At 44.6% G+C, this 19,852-nt stretch overlaps 1 long non-coding RNA gene across 1 annotated transcript; it reads left to right on the top strand.

Moving 5' to 3' along the window:
• LOC118936727 (uncharacterized) lies at nt 1-19,453 on the top strand. Its single transcript, XR_016483889.1, has 3 exons — nt 1-462; nt 998-1,091; nt 18,830-19,453. It is a non-coding gene; the product is annotated as an uncharacterized LOC118936727 (long non-coding RNA).
• The last annotated feature ends 399 nt before the right edge of the window (nt 19,454-19,852 follow it).

Raw genomic sequence — 19,852 nt, forward strand, 5'->3', positions numbered from 1 at the left:
GCAGCACTTTGGGGTGGACCCACCTGTCTCAATCAATTAGAGAAGATTACAAAAAGACAAGATGGCAGCATACACGTTGTTGACTTGCTTCATGTAGGGAAAAACATTTAATTTAATAACGGGGCATTTTCTAAATTCAAACTGACCCCTGCAACTGGACACGGACATTTTGAGACTCTAGTTTCCACAAATTGAGGACAAAGATAATATCGCCAATACCAACCAGCTTAGTTGAAAAATCTCTGCTGACATTTTGAATAGGCAAGCATGTAACTCCCAGTATAATGGCTACTCCAAAAAATGGTTAAATCACATTATCTGGTGTTACAATCTGTAGCTAGCTGGTGAGGAAACGAATATGAACTGGCAGCTGGATACAACCCAGACCTGCCAAGACCATCTACTGAACAAACTTGGGGAACCAAGGGACGAGATCACAGACTGAAGACTGCAGAGACTCAAGTTAGTTCCCCCAGTTTATAATGTATAACTGTTATTGTTGTCTCCTTTGGAAACTTGGTTTTCAGTGTTGTCTTATGTTCGTGAGTAAGAATAACAACATCTAGTTGATGATGACAATTGTTTTGTGGATGACAGAAAGTGTGTGCAATACTGGTTCTAGCCAGTTGGTGGCAGTAACAGCCTGTGTAAGACTTAACTTCTCTGAACAATGAAAGCTCATCTCAACTGTGGATGAACAATTGATCTGGGTGGCTCTGGAGAAGCACCAAAAGACACGCTTCCAAACCCACTCTATCACTACTGACAGTGATGCATTGAAACCTAACAAAACTATTCAGGAAATAAATGGAAGATTAAGCCCTCCTTTTATTGCATGAATTATTTGCGTGAGCTTTCATTGGCCGGTTTTGGAGCGGTAGTTTTTGGGTTAAATGGATGTTTTAAGAGATGTGACTGTGAATGGTAATATGTGTCTGTCTGTCTGTCTGTCTGTCTGTCTGTCTGTCTGTCTGTCTGTCTGTCTGTCTGTGTTCAGTGCCACTCTTCAGTGCTACTCTTCAGTGCTACTGTTCTCCACCCGCTCATCATTAGGGAGACATCAGGGGATGGAGAGATGGACAGGAAAGCAGGTAGAAGAGCACAGTAGGTGTACCACAGTGTACTGCCCCAATGTATTGCTAAATTCACTCTGAGGCAAGGCATACTGGGACTCAATGTGAAAAGTATCGATGTGCAAAGTAACACATAGGTCAAACATCCCAAAAGTTCAGCTTCATTCCTGAGCGATTATGAATAGCACCCTGCCTCAACATGTATACTATTCTGCCCCATGCAGCGCCGCTGACCTCCATAACAAACCTAACCAGCCCCAGAACTGTAGGTAGGAAGGTTAAAAAAAAGTAGAAAATCAGATGCTTTTCTTCTTCACCTTCAGTTCTTCCACAGTCATCGTTTGTGTTGCTGTTGAATGTAAAGTAGCGTCCACAGCTGTCTGGTTGCATGTACAGGTTAGACATTTGACTGCCTTACCGCGCTGAGTTTGTTGTGTTTTGACAGGTGTGCCTTCTTGTTTCACAGGAGAGTGCTGAAATCATAGAGAGCTCCATAGTGACTGGAGTTTGAGGTCAAAGGGTGGTTTAAGGACAAGCATAGTACTGCTATGCTTTTCTCCCCCGCGGTGTCTGGCTATGTGTTGGGTCACTTTGAAAACTAAAGGGGAGGGTAAAGTGCTTACTGGTGTTCATGTTCAATACACTGGAGAGGGAGGGTGGGCACTTACATTGACATTTGCTGGGGCACAGATCTATGTTCAGACGGAAAGCATGGTGAACATAGCTGAAGTTGTTGCTGCCTCTAGTCTGAGGTGCTGTCACCCACCACAAACGGGCTGAACTGGCAATCATAACAAAGAAGAACATGTGAAGGAAGGAATGTAGAAGACAAAAAAAGAAAGTATCCTCAAAGGTCATCAACAGCGACAAGAAGGCTCAGAGTCGTCAAACCTTTAGAATGGCCTGAGACAGACATCCCTATGTACCAATGAAGCATTTTATAGTGTACAGCATGTCTCTATGGCCTCAATAGCCTCTACCTTTGAGTGAGGGTTCCATTCAAATGCTAGTCAGTGTGACAGAACAGTGTCTCTGCTGACGACCAGTATTGCCTGGTCCCAAAATAGAAAATATTAAGTAGACAAGCCCCCTATATAGTGCACTACTTTGAACCAGGGCCGTCTTGTCAAAAGTGGTGCACTATACAGGAAATAGGGTGCCATTTCAGATGCAATCTTTGAGTGATGAAAGTTCGTTACTTAGCTCAGGGCCAGAAGTGTCTGGTCTCCGGTCTGAAAATAGAAGAGCTTACATTCTTCAGGCTCCCTATCAGTCACTGATGATAGTCAGTCACTGATGATAGTCAGTCAGGGGCTAAGTATTGTGTTGTGTTCACTGCTGAGTGAAGACACGACCTTGAGGAAGTGTAGGGAGAGAAAAATAACAGATTTTGTCACGTGCGCTTGCCTCCAGCAGCCGGTGTCGACCTATCACCGGAGCTTAATACAAAGCGTATCCCTATGGTAAAGTGTGTTTCAGTGACGCAGCGGAGCACCAATACCCAGGCAGAGCAGATATAATCCACTCTGCTGTCAACTCCAATCGCCAATTCCCTTCTGTATATGCAGGCATGAACACACACACACACACACACACACACACACACACACACACACACACACACGACACAGACCCACCCACCACCAAGTTGTCAGCCTGCACTTGGTCTGTTATGATAAAAGCATCACACGGGACTGATTCGCACGCCTCATCCCCTTATCTCGCTCCCTCGTGTCATGAATTATGCAGAGGTGGCTTTGTCTCAATAATATCATAAACAGATTCCAAAGCCTCTCTCTACGCCTCTCCTCCACTCCGCTCCCTCGCTCCACTGAGATTCACTTCTCCATTTGGAGTGGATGATGGGGGTGATTACATTGGAATTAAGATGCAGTTGTACACACACACATATACACAACTACTTGTGTGTGCATACACACACAGTAAAACACACACACACACACACACACACACACACATACAATCACACAGCAGACACACACGTATAGCAAACAAAAAACACATATACTCTTGAGGAACACAAGCAGCCGTGAGACTTGCCCTTGGCTTCGCTGCCGGGCTCCAGAATTCTAAATGGAACTGTTGGAGAGTTGCAGGAGAATTCTATAGCTCCCTTCCTTCTATGTACAGGAGGATAATAGGGCCCGGTGACAGAGAAGAACTGAGTGAGTGAGAGAGAGAGTTGATCGCCACCGTAGACACCGATTAGTTACCTCACTGAGACAATGTGTGTTTGTCCCAATGGCTCCCTTTTTAGTCTACTACATTTGACCAGGGCCCATAAGGATCATAAAATCACGGGACTCCCTATTTCTATCTCAGATCATTACCAATCAGATCAAATCAAATCAAATTGTATTTGTCACATACACATGGTTAGCAGATGTTAATGCGAGTGTAGCGAAATGCTTGTGCTTCTAGTTCCGACAATGCAGTAATGACCAACAAGTAATCTAGCTAACAATTCCAAAACTACTACCTTATAGTGTAAGGGGATAAAGAATATGTACATAAAGATATATGAATGACTGATGGTACAGAGCGGCATAGGCAAGATACAGTAGATGGTATCGAGTACAGTATATACATATGAGATGAGTATGTAACAAAGTGGCATAGTTAAAGTGGCTAGTGATACATGTATTACATAAAGATGCAGTAGATGATATAGAGTACAGTATATACGTATACATGTGAGATGAATAATGTAGGGTATGTAAACATTATATTAGGTAGCATTGTTTAAAGTGGCTAGTGATATATTTTACATAATTTCCAATTCAGTTTGTCTGTGATGTGTACGCAGAGGAACTTAACTTAAAACTCTCCACTACTGCTCCATCGATGTGGATAGGGGGGTGTTCCCTCTGCTGTTTCCTGAAGTCCACAATCATCTCCTTAGTTTTGTTGAGTGTGAGGTTATTTTCCTGACACCACACTCCGAGGGCCCTCACCTCCTCCCTGTAGGCCGTCTCGTCATTGTTGGTAATCAAGCCTACCACTGTTGTGTCGTCCGCAAACTTGATGATTGAGTTGGAGGCGTGCGTGGCCATGCAGTCGTGGGTGAACAGGGAGTACAGGAGAGGGCTCAGAACGTACCCTTGTGGGGCCCCAGTGTTGAGGATCAGAGGGGTGGAGATGTTGTTGCCTACCCTCACCACCTGGGGGCGGCCCGTCAGGAAGTCCAGTACCCAGTTGCACAGGGTGGGGTCGAGACCCAGGGTCTTGGAGGGCAATATGGTGTTAAATGCCGAGTGTAGTCGATGAACAGCATTCTCACATAGGTATTCCTCTTGTCCAGATGGGTTAGGGCAGTGTGGTTGAGATTGCATCGTCTGTGGACCTATATGGGCGGTAAGCAAATTGGAGTGGGTCTAGGGTGTCAGGTAGGGTGGAGGTGATATGGTCCTTGACTAGTCTCTCAAAGCACTTCATGATGACGGAAGTGAGTGCTACGGGGCGGTAGTCATTTAGCTCAGTTACCTTAGCTTTCTTGGGAACAGGAACAATGGTGGCCCTCTTGGAGCATGTGGGAACAACAGACTGGGATAGGGATTGATTGAATATGTCCGTAAACACACCAGCCAGCTGGTCTGCGCATGCTCTGAGGGTGCGGCTGGGGATGCCGTCTGGGCCTGCAGCCTTGCGAGGGTTGACACGTTTAAATGTTTTCCTCACGTCGGCTGCAGTGAAGGAGAGTCCGCATGTTTTAGTTGCGGGCCGTGTCAGTGGCACTGTATTGTCCTCAAAGCGGGCAAAAAAGTTATTTAGTCTGCCTGGGAGCAAGGCATCCTGGTCCGTGACGGGGCTGGTTTTCTTTTTGTAATCCGTGATTGACTGTAGACCCTGCCACATACCTCTTGTGTCTGAGCCGTTGAATTGAGATTCTACTTTGTCTCTATACTGACGCTTTGCTTGTTTGATTGCCTTGCGGAGGGAAAAGTTACACTGTTTGTATTCGGTCATGTTTCCGGTCACCTTGCCCTGATTAAAAGCAGTGGTTCGCGCTTTCAGTTTCACGCGAATGCTGCCATCAATCCACGGTTTCTGGTTTGGGAATGTTTTAATCGTTGCTATGGGAACGACATCTTCAGCGCACGTTCTAATGAACTCGCTCACCGAATCAGCGTATTCGTCAATGTTGTTGTCTGACGCAATACGAAACATATCCCAGTCCACGTGATGGAAGCAGTCTTGGAGTGTGGAATCAGATTGGTCGGACCAGCGTTGAACAGACCTCAGCGCGGGAGCTTCTTGTTTTAGTTTCTGTCTGTAGGCAGGGATCAACAAAATGGAGTCGTGGTCAGCTTTTCCGAAAGGAGAGCAGGGCAGGGCCTTATATGCGTCGCGGAAGTTAGAATAGCAATGATCCAAGGTTTTTCCAACCCTGGTTGCGCAATCGATAAGCTGATACAATTTAGGGAGTCTTGTTTTCAGATTAGCCTTGTTAAAATCCCCAGCTACAATGAATGCAGCCTCCGGATATATGGATTCCAGTTTGCAAAGAGTCAAATAAAGTTTGTTCAGAGCCATCGATGTGTCTGCTTGGGGGGGAATATATACGGCTGTGATTATAATCGAAGAGAATTCCCTTGGTAGATAATGCGGTCGACATTTGATTGTGAGGAATTCTAAATCAGGTGAACAGAAGGACTTGAGTTCCTGTATGTTGTTGTGGCCACACCACGTCACGTTAACCATGAAGCATACGCCCCCGCCCCTCTTCTTACCAGAAAGATGTTTGTTTCTGTCGGCGCGATGCGTGGAGAAACCAGCTGGCTGCACCGACTCAGATACCGTCTCTCCAGTGAGCCATGTTTCCGTGAAGCAAAGAACGTTACAGTCTCTGATGTCCCTCTGGAATGCTACCCTTGCTCGGATTTCATCAACCTTGTTGTCAAGAGACTGGACATTGGCGAGAAGAATGCTAGGGAGTGGTGCACGATGTGCCCGTCTCCGGAGTCTGACCAGAAGACCGCTTCGTTTCCCTTCGTTTTCTTTTACGAAGTCGTTTTTTTGGGTCGCCGGCTGGGACCCATTCCGTTGTCCTGGGTGAAAGGCAGAACACAGGATCCGCTTCGCAAAAGTCATATTCTTGGTTGTACTGATGGTGAGTTGACGCTGCTCTTATGTTCAGTAGTTCTTCTCGACTGTATGTAATGAAACCTAAGATGACCTGGGGTACCAATGTAAGAAATAACACGTAAAAAAAATAAAAACTGCATAGTTTCCTAGGAATGCGAAGCGAGGCGGCCATCTCTGTCGGCGCCGGAAGTCTAAAAAAGGAGTTGAGGTATCAAATCAAATCAAATGTTATTCGTCACATGCTTCGTAATCAACAGGTGTAGACTGCGTTCTTACGGGCCCTTCCCAACAATGCAGAGAGAAAGAAAATAGAGAAATAATAGAAAAGTAAAACCCGTAATAATAAAAGTATTAATAAATACACAATGAGCAGTGATTGCTCTATACACTGGGCACCAGTACTGAGTGGATGAGCAGGGGTACGAGGTAATTGAGGTAGATGTGTATGTACATAACTACACTGGGCAGCAGTACTGAGTGGATGTGCAGGGGTACGAGGACATTGAGGTAGATGTGTATGTACATAACTAGGAATAAAGTGACAGATAGTAAATAGTAGCAGCAGCGTATGTGACGAGTAACAAAAAAAGTTAATGCAGAAAGGGTAAATGCCGATAGTTAAATAGTTATCCAAATAGCTACCTGGAATAACTATTTAGCAGTTTTATAGCTTGGGAGTAGAAGCTGTTCAGGGTACTGTTGGTTCCAGACTTGGTGCATCGGTAATGCTTGTCATGGGTAGCAGAGAGAACAATCTATGACTTGGGTGGCTGGAGTCTTGGGCAATTTTTAGGGCATTCCACTGACACCTCCTGGTATAAAGGTCCTGGATGGCAGGGAGCTCGGCCCCAGTGATGTGCTGGGCCGTAAACATTATGCTCTGTATCGCCTTACGGTCAGAATGTCAAGCAGTTGCCATAGCAAGCGGTGATGCAGCCTGTCAAGATGCTCTCATTGGTTTAGCTGTAGAAATGTTTGAGGATCTGAGGGCCCATACCAAATATTTTCAGCCTCCTGAGGGTAGTTGTGCCCTCTTTATGACTGTGTTGGTGTGTGTGGACCATGATTAATCCTTAGTGACGTGGACACCGAGGAACTTGAAGCCTTCGACCAATTCCACTACAGCCTTGTTGATGTGAATGGGGGAGTGCTCAATTTCTTGCAGTCCGTGATCATCTCCTTTGTCTTACTGAAGTTGAGGTAGAGGTTGTTGTCCTGGCAACACACTGCCAGGTCTCTGACCTCCTCCCTATAGACTGTCTCATCCTCGTATGTGATCAGGCCTACCACCGTTGTGTCGGCAGAGTCGTGCTAGGCCACGCAGTCGTGGGTGTACAGGAGGAGACAAAGCACGCACCCCTGAGGGGCCCCCATGTTGAGGGTCAGCATGGCAGATGTGTTGTTGCCTACCCTTTCCACCTGGGGGCGGTTCATCAGGATGTCCAGGATGCAGTTGCAGAGGGAGGTGTTCAGTCCCAGGGTCCTTAGCTTAGTGATGTGCTTGGAGGGCACTATGGTGTTGAATGCTGAGCTGTAGTCAATGAACAATATTCTCTCATAGGTGGTCCTCTGGTCCAGGTGGGAAAGGGCAGTGTGGAGTGCAATGGAGATTGTGTCATCTGTGGATCTGTTGGGGAGATATGTGAATTGGAGTGGGTCCAGTGTGTTTGGGTGATGGTGTGAGCCATGACTAGCCTTTCAAAGCATTTCATTGCTACAGATGTGAGTGTGACAGAACAATAGTCAATTACACAGGTTACTTTGACGTTCTTGGGCACAGGGACTATGGTGCTCTGCTTGAAACATGTAGGTTGAAAATGTTGGTTAAGACACTTGCCAGATGGTCAGTACATGCCCTGGTAATCCGTCTGGTCCTGCAGCCTTGTGAATGTTAACCTGTTTAAAGGTCTTACTCATATCGGCTGTCTGGAACAGCTCTCATGCATAATTCAGTTTTGCTTGCTTCAAAGTGAGAATTGAATGCAATTAGCTCATCTGGTAGGCTCTTGTCACTGGGCAGCTCGGTTTCCCTTTGTAATCCATGATAGTTTGCCAGCCCTGCCACATCCGACGAGCTTCAGAGCTGGAGGATTCGATCTTAATCTTGTGTTGACTCTTTGTCGGTTTGATGGTTGGTCGGAAAGCTTAGGGGGATTTCTTAGAACCACCCAGATTAGTGTCCCACTCCTTAAATTAAACGGCCGTTGGGAAAACTTGTCAATAATCAACTGACTGGCATTCTTGATGTCTATAGTATTCTCTCTGTTACGCAATCTGGTTTCCGCTTTGGTTATGGATACTACAACCTTAAGGTCCTAAATTATGTCACCTCTGCCATTGACTCTAAGCAGTCTTGTGCTGTTATTTTTATTGACTTGGCCAAAGCTTTTGATACGGGTAGACCATTCCATTCTTGTGGGTCGGCTAAGGACTATTGGTGTCTCTGAGGGTCTTTGGCCTGGTTTGCTAACTACCTCTCTCATCTGTCTCACCTATCTGCTGTCTCAGCCACTGCCTGTCACCAAGGAAGTACCCCACGACTCAAGCCTAGGCCCCACGCTCTTCTCAATTTAAATCAACAACAAAGTTCAAGCTCTAGGAATCACTCTCATCCACTTATATGCAGATGATACAGTCATACTTGTGTGTTGACCACTCTACAACAAAGGGTTTTTAGTGCCCAGCAAGCGTTCTCTGCCCTAAACCTTGTTCTGAACACCTCCAAAACAAAGGTCATGTGATTCGGTGTGATGACTACCTCTGAGGGTTTAGAGCTTGAGTTAGTCTCCTCATACAAGTACTTGGGAGTATGGATAGACAGTACACTGTCCGTCTCTCAGCACATATCCAAGCTGCAGGCAAAGGTTAAATCTAGACTTGGTTTCCTCACTCTGATTCAAAGGACCATTCTACCCATACTAGATTACGGAGACGTAATTTATACATTAGTTGGTAAGGGGGCTCTCGAGAGGCAGATTTGCCACCAATGCTCCTTATAGGACACATCACATCACTGCACTCTATACTCCTCTGTAAACTGGCCATCTCTGTATACCTGGCGCAAGACCCACTGGTTGATGCTTATTTATAAAACCCTTTTAGGCCTCACTCCCCCCTATCTGAGATACCTACTGCAACCCTCATCCTCCACATACAGCACCCGTTCTGCCAGTCACATTCTGTTAAAAATCACCAAAGCACCCACTTCCCTTGGTCACTCCTCTTTTCAGTTCACTGCAGCTAGCAACTGGAACAAGCTGCAAAAAAACACTCAAACTGGACAGTTTTATTTCCATCTCTAAACTCAAAAACTCAATCATGGACACTTAATGACACTTGTGGCTGGTTCGTGTGATGCGTTTTTTGTGGATTTTTTTTATTTGTGCTGTTGTCTGTGCCTAACAATGTTTTTTTCTGCTGACATGTTGTGCTTCTGCCATGTAGTGTTGCTACCATGATGTGTTGTTGTCATGAAGTGTTGCTACCATGATGTGTTGTTGTCATGTAGTGTTGCTACCATGATGTGTTGTTGTCATGAAGTGTTGCTCCCATGTGTTGTTGTCATGAAGTGTTGCTACCATCATGTGTTGTTGTCATGTTGTGTTGCTACCATGATGTCTTATTGTCATGTTGTGCTGCTACCATGTTTGATTTTAATTCATTAGGATCCCCATTAGACGACGCCAATGGTGACAGCTAGTCTTACTGGTGTCCGACATATAACGAAAAATACATTACAGACAAAATACTTCACAATTTACATACATTTAAAAACATTCACAAGTAGTTTGTGTGTGCATCTATTAGTTACACATACATGTCAGTTCATACACACAACCGGTAGGTCACATGGGGGAGAGGTGTTGTGCTGTTAGGTGTTGCTTTATTTGTGTTTTGAAACTAGGTTTGCTGTTCACTTATGCTATATAAGATGGAAGGGAGTTCATGCACTCATGGCTGTGTATAATACTGTATGTTTCCTTTAATTTGTTCTGGACCTGGGGACTGTGAAAAGACCCCTGGTGGCATGTCTGGTGAAGTAGTCAGTGCTATCAGTGCTATGTGTAAGTTGACTGTGCAAACAATTAGGAATTTCCAACACATTGTTTCTTATAAAAACAAGAAGTGATGCAGTCAGTCTTTCCTCAACTGAAGAGCAAGATGTGCTGCTCTGTTCTGGGCCAGCTGCAGCTTAACTAGGTCTTTCTTCTTGACAATTTGTTTTACCTTTATTTAACTAGGCAAGTCAGTTAAGAACAAATTCTTATTTTCAATGACGGCCTAGGAACAGTGGGTTAACTGCTTGTTCAGGGGCAGAACGACAGATTTGTACCTTGTCAGCTCGGGGGTTTGACCTTGCAACGTTCCGGTTACTAGTCCAACGCTCTAACCGCTAGTCTACCCTGCCACCCCAAAAATAATCATAATAATCAAGATAAGATAAAACTAGAGCCTGCAGTACTTGCTTTGTGGAGTCATGTTGTGTTGCTATCATGCTGTGTTGTTGTCATATTGTGCTGCTACCATTTGTGTTGTCATGTTGTGCTGCTAGCATGCTGTGTTGTCATGGTGTGTTGCTGTCATGTTGTGTTACTGTCTTAGGTCTCTCTTTATGTAGTGTTGCGGTGTCTCTTTTGTCATGATGTATGTTTTGTCCTATTTTTGATTTATTTTAATCCCAGCCCACATACCCACAGGAGGCTTTTTGACTCTTGCTAGGCCATCATTATAAGTAAGAATGTGTTCATAATTGACTTGCCTGGTTAAATAAAGGTTAAATAAAGGTTAAATAAAAGAAAGAAAGATAGTGTGTGGGGCAAATAATAATGACCCACTTTCCATAGCTTAAGTCAATATGTGCTACAGCATGTCCCTTTTTAGTAAATAACATAACTTTTGTGGCTGTATGACTTTGTAGTGTGACTCGCATAATACATTTTTAAGAAGACGAGGTAGCACATTTTAACAATGCAACATTAACGAATCTAAACGGACAGCGCCAGTGCCAGTAGGGTTGAAAAGTGCGTAGCCGCGCTCATTACGGACTATCACCGCTCTTTAAATGAGCGCACTAGAGTTGACATCCCCGTTTAGATAACTGCCACAGTTCACTATATGTTTACGCCATTACCAAGAATGTGTCTCAATCGGCACCCTAGTCCCCACATAGTGCACTACTTTGGGTCAAAGTAGTGCACTATGTAGGGTATTGAGTGACATTTGAGACACACACCAAGTTACAACCTAATGGGTTGCTACTGGTGCCTCCAGTCAATTCCAAGACCATCCGTGTCTGGATGTGGGTAATATGATGCTCTGGGTTTATAGACGAGCTTCCAGCCACTCTGAAGTCTGCTCGGTTAAGGATGATAGTTTTTCTGGATGGTGCTTTGAATAACGTATGAAGTTATAGTCAATAAGTCTGGGTTATTGGTTTTGCTTCTGACCATATACATGGGATGGAGATTTGTACCAGCCTTAGGGTCATTTCTAATGTAGCTTCTAGATTGAGTTTGATATTGAATACAAACTATGAAATGCTTTAGTAACATTTTAGATGGACTGTTTTGCATTTTACGACCAATTTGGAGCCTGGAATGGGAATTGTCCCGATCTCTTTTTGAAACAACAGACATAGTATGTATGTGTGCAAAGGGATCCACCAGGGCTCTCATTACAATTCATACACCCATACGGCCCCTTCCCATCCCCACAGACCTGTCCATACTTAAGTTGGCCTGTCCCCTGCCATGTGGTCAGTACAGATGGACCGTTCCATCTCCAGCCACGGGTGACGAGTGGAGGTCCCATCTCACGGACCTGGGGCCTCCGGGGTGACGGTGGATGGGATGAGAGAGGGAGCAGGTAGGAGTAGAGGTGGAGGTGCGGTAGGAAGAGAGGGAGGAAAGGTGGATTTGAGGACAGCACAAGGAGGGAAATGGAGGGGGTGGAGGACGATGAGGACAAGAGGAGATGGGTTCTCTCAAGCAGAACTCTCCTGGAAATAAGGTTTCTGTCCAACCCAGGGAACCTTTACTGAACCATACAATAGGCCACCTTTCCATGGAAATCACAAAACTCATGCAAATGACCAGCCATTCAAAGGTTCCACAAAGTTATTCCATTATTGGATACATGGAATTTTGTGGGAGAAGATGGAGAGAGAATGCTCTGGAGAGAGAATGTTCTGTGAAGACAGTAAATAGTCTTCCTGGACTGAATGTTCACTGCTTGACTTCGCACGAACGGTGCGTACAAATTGTTCATGATATCGTCATTCCATATTTAGAAATATCTCATAAAACAATATTGTCTATCAGCACTAACGGCTGTTTATGCCTTCATAAATATGAAACTATGATAAACAAAATTGCTGTTAGGCAAACCCCATATAAATACTGGAATTCAATACATGTTTGCTCCATTGGCCCCAGGTTTATCATACATAAAACATAACAGAATATGAATCCAGTTTTTCATTTTGCAGGATAATTGTCTTTCGTAGGGGAAAATATAATCTACCATATTTCCTTGTACTGAATGGCAATATGTTATCTAAGGCAAGCTGTGTGTGTGCGCGTGTGTGCACTGGAAACCGTGCCTGGCACAGAAAGTTAATTACGAGAGTGTCACGACTCCTACCGAAGGTGGCTCCCCTTCCTGTTCGGGTGGCGCTCGGCGGTCGTCGTCACCGGCTTACTAGCTGCCACCGGTCCTTTTCCCCCTTTCTGTTTATTGGTTTCACCTGTTTTGTGTTTAGGCTGATTAGTCGGGCTTTATTTACCAGGAGGCCCGCCTGCTCTTTGTGCGGGATTGTTTGTGTGACTAGTGTGCACATTTGAGGTTAACGTGTTTCCCATTTTGTGGGTTTTTGCTGGACTGTTTAAGTCCCTGTGTTTGGGGCATTTGTTTCGTGTGCACCCTGTGTTTCGTGGGGTGGCTTATGTTCACTGTTTGTGCATTAAATAGCACTACCCTGAACTCTCTGCTTCCTGCACCTGACTTCGCACCCACTACACCCAGATCGTCACAGAGAGCTGACCACTCTCCAGGTTCACTCACTTCGGTGACAGAGTTGGCTCGTTTGGGATCGTATTCCCATTTAGACGGTTACAAAGGAAACAACTTGTCTTTCATTCAGGCGGATTAGAACAGGGGCTCCTATGGAAAATGCCTTTTATTGTTTTTATAACCCCCCGCTATGATACACTTTGTTCTTAGAATATGCGTTGCTATGCAGGATGGGCATGTGTTGCTAGGGTGTTTTGCTTGATTTACCGACATGGTTAATTGAGAAGAAAGTGTCCGCTGTAATGCTAATGACTCTAGTCACACAGAGCGATGGGGGGGAGAAAGGAAGGAGAGAGAACTGAAGAGACAGACTGGTGGAGGGAGGGAGAGAGAGGACGCAGAGAGGTAGAATGAAACAGTGTACATATGCACAGACTACTCCACTCTGGTATCTTACTTCACTCAAAGCGCTTGTACACAAACAAACGTAAAAGGCCTGACAGTTGAAATAAACACCACATTGAAGCTTGATTAGTCACTATAAACAGCATGACATTTAGACTGTGGGAGCATCTCGGCTGTGTCCTTCCAAGCCCCCCCCCCCCCGCCCAACAGCAAGACCCTGATTATACTGAGCTGAATCAAACTACCTCCCTGATTTCTCCATGTTGAATGTGAAAGGTTAATCACTAACTAAGACACTCACTGTGCTTGAGACATCTGCGCTACGTGTATCTGCAGATGCTAGGATATTGCAAATGGCTTCGGGTTAATTTGCTGGCAACAATCGCACACTAGAAGTGCATCTGAAATGGTACCCTATTCCCTAGGCACTCCATTGGGAATAGGGTGCCTTTCAGACACCCTGAGGCCTATGGATATTATAATGGCATAATGGGTAACATTATGGAATGTGATGCCATTCTACTGACATTCCACTGATATTGTTATGTAACTGACACAAATGAATGATGCTGTTATGTGCCATAGGAAAAGGGCTTACAAGCCTTGAACATATAACCAGATTCATTTAATATATGTTCCCTATATAAATCCATATCTACACCCCAGGATACTTTCATAGCTAGTGTAGTATCACTGTACACGTGAATACCTTGTTCATTCATATCAGTCGGTGATTCACTAGTCACACAAAGTCAGTTTGAGACTATACGGTAAACATTAACTCAGGTCGACAACGTGAGTTGGGCATCTTCTCTCCTGCTCTTTGCCCAGAATGTTAGAGAACTCGAGACACCGGTGTCACAGGGTGTGTGTGTCACAGAAAATGTGTTCGGACAGGAGCAAAGGCGGGTGGCGTCACGGACACACTGCAGGTATCTGCCACTGCCCGAGCAAACATCGCCAGAGCAACTGCGGTACGGCCTGATGGGAAGGCGGGGGGGAATGGGGTCGACACAGAGCGTGGGCGGTCCTCAGAACACCTAGCCCTGTCAGTGACTAGCGACATGCAGCTCCTGAGAGAAGGGCATTGAATGCATAGGTGACACACTGTGTTTATTTCTAATGATGCCTTGTTTGTTGGGTTCTGTCTGGCCCTGACAGTAACTGGCTACAGCTGCTGAGAGAAGGGCATTGAGTATGTAGAGGTTGCTGCAGTATGTCCACTTCTTTGACTGCACTTCACTTATTCTTTGACGGACGTGACGTTTGAGGTTAACGTGTTTCCCAGTGCTGCTTCACTAGCCTGGTGGGATTGTTGGAAGGTGTGTGTTCAGTGCTGCTTCACTAGCCTGGTGGGATGGTTGGAAGGTGTGTGTTCAGTGCAGCTTCACTAGCCTGGTGGGATTGTTGGAAGGTGTGTGTTCAGTGCAGCTTCACTAGCCTGGTGGGATTGTTGGAAGGTGTGTGTTCAGTGCTGCTTCACTAGCCTGGTGGGATTGTTGGAAGGTGTGTGTTCAGTGCTGCTTCACTAGCCTGGTGGGATGGTTGGAAGGTGTGTGTTCAGTGCTGCTTCACTAGCCTGGTGGGATTGTTGGAAGGTGTGTGTTCAGTTCTGCTTCACTAGCCTGGTGGGATTGTTGGAAGGTGTGTGTTCAGTGCAGCTTCACTAGCCTGGTGGGATTGTTGGAAGGTGTGTGTTCAGTGCAGCTTCACTAGCCTGGTGGGATTGTTGGAAGGTGTGTGTTCAGTGCAGCTTCACTAGCCTGGTGGGATTGTTGGAAGGTGTGTGTTCAGTTCTGCTTCACTAGCCTGGTGGGATTGATGGAAGGTGTGTGTTCAGTGCAGCTTCACTAGCCTGGTGGGATTGATGGAAGGTGTGTGTTCAGTGCTGCTTCACTAGCCTGGTGGGATTGTTGGAAGGTGTGTGTTCAGTGCAGCTTCACTAGCCTGGTGGGATTGTTGGAAGGTGTGTGTTCAGTGCTGCTTCACTAGCCTGGTGGGATTGATGGAAGGTGTGTGTTCAGTGCTGCTTCACTAGCCTGGTGGGATTGATGGAAGGTGTGTGTTCAGTGCAGCTTCACTAGCCTGGTGGGATTGTTGGAAGGTGTGTGTTCAGTGCCGCTTCACTAGCCTGGTGGGATTGTTGGAAGGTGTGTGTTCAGTGGCAGTGCTTAGGGGTTGAAGGTGACAGTCAGGGTGTTGGGGGGAGGGGGCCTGATTGTTCTCAGGGCCTGATGGAGTAGGTTATTGATTGAGGTGGGGAGGGAGAGTGGTGGATCGTTCAGGAATGGGTTAGTGAAAGGGTGGATCAGAATGGAATGCTCAGTGATGAGGTAGTACTATTGATGGGGGTGGGAGCTGAGGCAGATGGCGTTTACTGTCCTCATTTCTGTTGATAGCATGGTGTTTGGCCTTGGGTTGGGGAGGAGGGAACCTCTGTCTGTGCTCAGCTTCACTTTACCTCTCCATTAACCCCCCACCCACTCCTTCACCCGCTCACCCCTGCTCAGCAACGGCTCTGCTTTCCGTGGCGAGGCAGGGAGAGAGGGGAGACAGTTTATTCCATGTGACAGGATAGTTTTAGTGCATTCTGGGTATCAGGGCTTAGTGGTGCATCTCCACGACGTGATATAAAGAAGAACAGCGTAGCATTGCACGTCTCATTACAGAGATTTAACCGCTAAGCACTGGCAGTGAGAGGGGGGGCTATAATTGTGCTGTCTGTCGACAAGGGTGCTTAGTAAACAGTTAATAGACCAATACATTAACAACTGTGAGGATGAGACTAGAGCAGAGGAAAGAGAAGAGGAAAGACACTGTTTAAGGAAAAGACTGTTTAAGGAAAAGACTGTTTAAGGAAAAGACACTGTTTAAGGAAAAGACACTGTTTAAGGAAAAGACACTGTTTAAGGAAAATACACTGTTTAAGGAAAATACACTGTTTAAGGAAAATACACTGTTTAAGGAAAATACACTGTTTAAGGAAAATACACTGTTTAAGGGAAAGACACTGTTTAAGGAAAATACACTGTTTAAGGAAAAGACACTGTTTAAGGAAAAGACACTGTTTAAGGAAAATACACTGTTTATAAAAAATCCTTACGAGTTAATTGACTCACCCGTGCATAAGTTTAAGTAACGTAATAAAATACCCATAAAAATCCATCAGTTTAAGCTAGAGATATCATGGGCATAGGCCACGAATGGAAGTATGGGAGTCATTTTGTGCCAACATAAGTAAGGGGTTAAATATGTGTACAAAAAAAAATATATATTTCTTAAGCTTTCTTATATCTCCTAGATATTGGACAGACACTTCAAAACCTTATTTTTTATGTCTTTCTTTCCGTTTCTGAATGTGTTATTCAATGTGTTCTATGGGCTATAATAATAGTAAAGGCCAAATTCAATAGTTTATTAAAGAATTTCTAAATATCTTTTTATATTCCATAAGGGGTCCTAAAATTCATAATCAAACAGCTAAATGATCCATAGCATGACCATCTGTCATGATCGTTTGTAGAGACAGACCAAGGCGCAGCAGATGTTGATTCAATCTGATTTATTATAAAGTGAAACTTAGCAAAACTAAACAATAAACTAACAACGAACCGTGACTACAGAGGTGCTACGTGCACTGACTCAAAACAATATCCCAGAAAACACAGGTGGGAAAAGGCTACCTAAATATGATCCCCAATTAGAGACGACGATTATCAGCTGCCTCTAATTGGGAATCATACCAATCACCAACATAGAAAACAAAACTAGAACCCCACATAAAAAAATATAAACTAGACTAACCCCCCCAGTCACGCCCTGACCTACTCCACCATAGAAAATAAAGGCTCTCTATGGTCAGGACGTGACACCATCTTAAACAATTCCATATGTTAGCTTAGAGGTTAACCTAGGATATAAGAAAGCTCGGGAAATCTAGATATATTTTTTACACATATTTAACCCCTTATTATTTTTGTTTGCACAAAACTACCTCCATAATTCCATTCATTTGTATCCGTTACCTTCAGACGAATCTTGTGACATTTGTTGGGGTCGTCGAGCAAAGAACAACATCGGAGAACACCATCGTGTTCTTGAGTCTCCCCTTTCCACAGTGGGGTCATGTTAGTTTGCAGGCCAAAAGGTTCTGAAGCTACAGACGTATTCGTGAGAAGACTGATTTTCAGGATGTCTCATGGTCTAACAAACACCGCTGTAGCTTAGCCACCTTCCACTACAGATGCGGAAGGCCGACATAAGTGGTTGCGGTGGATTGAGACGCTGTTCACGCTAAAAACTGATTTCTCTAGCTTGAACTGACGGCTTTTGATGGGGATTTTTTTTAATTGTTACTCAGATTGGCGCATGGGTGCGTCTATAGACTCTTAAGGATTTTAAGGAAAATAAAATCTTCATGTAAAATATAGAGAGAAGAAGAAACAGTATGCAATGGGAGTTAGTGATTTAAAAGTATGCAATGGGAGTTGGTGATTTAAAACAGTATGCAATGGGAGTTGGTGATTTTAAACAGTATGCAATGGGAGTTGGTGATTTTAAACAGTATGCAATGGGAGTTGGTGATTTAAAACAGTATGCAATGGGAGTTGGTGATTTTAAACAGTATGCAATGGGAGTTGGTGATTTTAAACAGTATGCAATGGGAGTTGGTGATTTTAAACAGTATGCAATAGGAGTTGGTGATTTTAAACAGTATGCAATGGGAGTTGGTGATTTTAAACAGTATGCAATGGGAGTTGGTGATTTTAAACAGTATGCAATGGGAGTTGGTGATTTTAAACAGTATGCAATGGGAGTTGGTGATTTTAAACAGTATGCAATGGGAGTTGGTGATTTAAAATAGTATGCAATGGGAGTTGGTAATTTAAAATAGTATGCAATGGGAGTTGGTGATTTAAAATAGTATGCAATGGGAGTTGGTGATTTGAAACAGTATGCAATGGGAGTTGGTGATTTGAAACAGTATTCAATGGGAGTTGGTGATTTGAAAGGACATATTAATTTTGTATGGCTGTGAGAGTCTCATCTTTCCATAGAGGGGTCAGAACTCTTTGTAGGGCAAACCGTTCAAACACTACAAACAATTTAGTGAAAATACCGATTTTTGGGATCCCTCATGGTCTGACAAACACCGCTCCAGCTCTGTCTCCTTTCACCACAGATGTCTCATGGTCTGACAAACACCGCTCCAGCTCTGTCTCTTTTCACCACAGATGTCTCATGGTCTGACAAACACCGCTCCAGCTCGGGCTCCTTTCACCACAGATGTCTCATGGTCTGACAAACACCGCTCCAGCTCGGGCTCCTTTCACCACAGATGTCTCATGGTCTGACAAACACCGCTCCAGCTCGGGCTCCTTTCACCACAGATGTCTCATGGTCTGACAAACACCGCTCCAGCTCGGGCTCCTTTCACCACAGATGTCTCATGGTCTGACAAACACCGCTCCAGCTCGGGCTCCTTTCACCACAGATGTCTCATGGTCTGACAAACACCGCTCCAGCTCGGGCTCCTTTCACCACAGATGCGGAAGTGCGACATCGGCGGATGTGATGTATTGAGACGCATACAAAAAAACAGCTTAAAATGACGTTTTTTAAGGTTTTTCTATTATTATTATTATCCTAATTAGATTTTTGAGGGGCTGCGGTAAATCGACTGTTGGGGTTAAAAGGACATATTCATTTTGAGTAGGAGATACGGCATGTACAGATGTGGTTCATTTGTGACGACTGTATTCAACATATTGTATCATAATATGTCAACATTGGATATTTAATAAAGGTTGATCTATGAGCAAGCTGTGTAATGTAATTTTGAGAACAAATGGGGGAAAAGGCATTGTCCCCCCCCCCCCCCCCCCCAGCAGTTTTGCTGATAAATCCATATGAAACACTGTTTATTAGCTACTAACAGCCTATTAACAAATCAGCTCACGGCCATGTCATCTTTAATGTATCAAGTTTTGCGTAATGGTAGTAATATTTTCCATTTCGTTTTGCATCAGGAGAATACCATTTTGTTGTTGCAATCTCCTAGGATGTAGGAGGAGGACCTTGTGTGTGTGTGTGTGTGTGTGTGTGTGTTCAACAACTCTTTCTCTGATTTGTTATTAATGTGGTAACGTTGGGGTTCCGTCCCTCTAACTCTCATTTACCAGCATGTGCACGCATCACTGGTTTATTAATTAGAATAAATGAACCCGTGCTTGGAAGCTAAGATAGGACACACACAC

Source organism: Oncorhynchus mykiss, chromosome 10, assembly GCF_057628025.1.
Source record: "Oncorhynchus mykiss isolate SJ-2025 chromosome 10, ASM5762802v1, whole genome shotgun sequence".
Classification (NCBI taxonomy): Eukaryota; Metazoa; Chordata; class Actinopteri; order Salmoniformes; family Salmonidae; genus Oncorhynchus; species Oncorhynchus mykiss.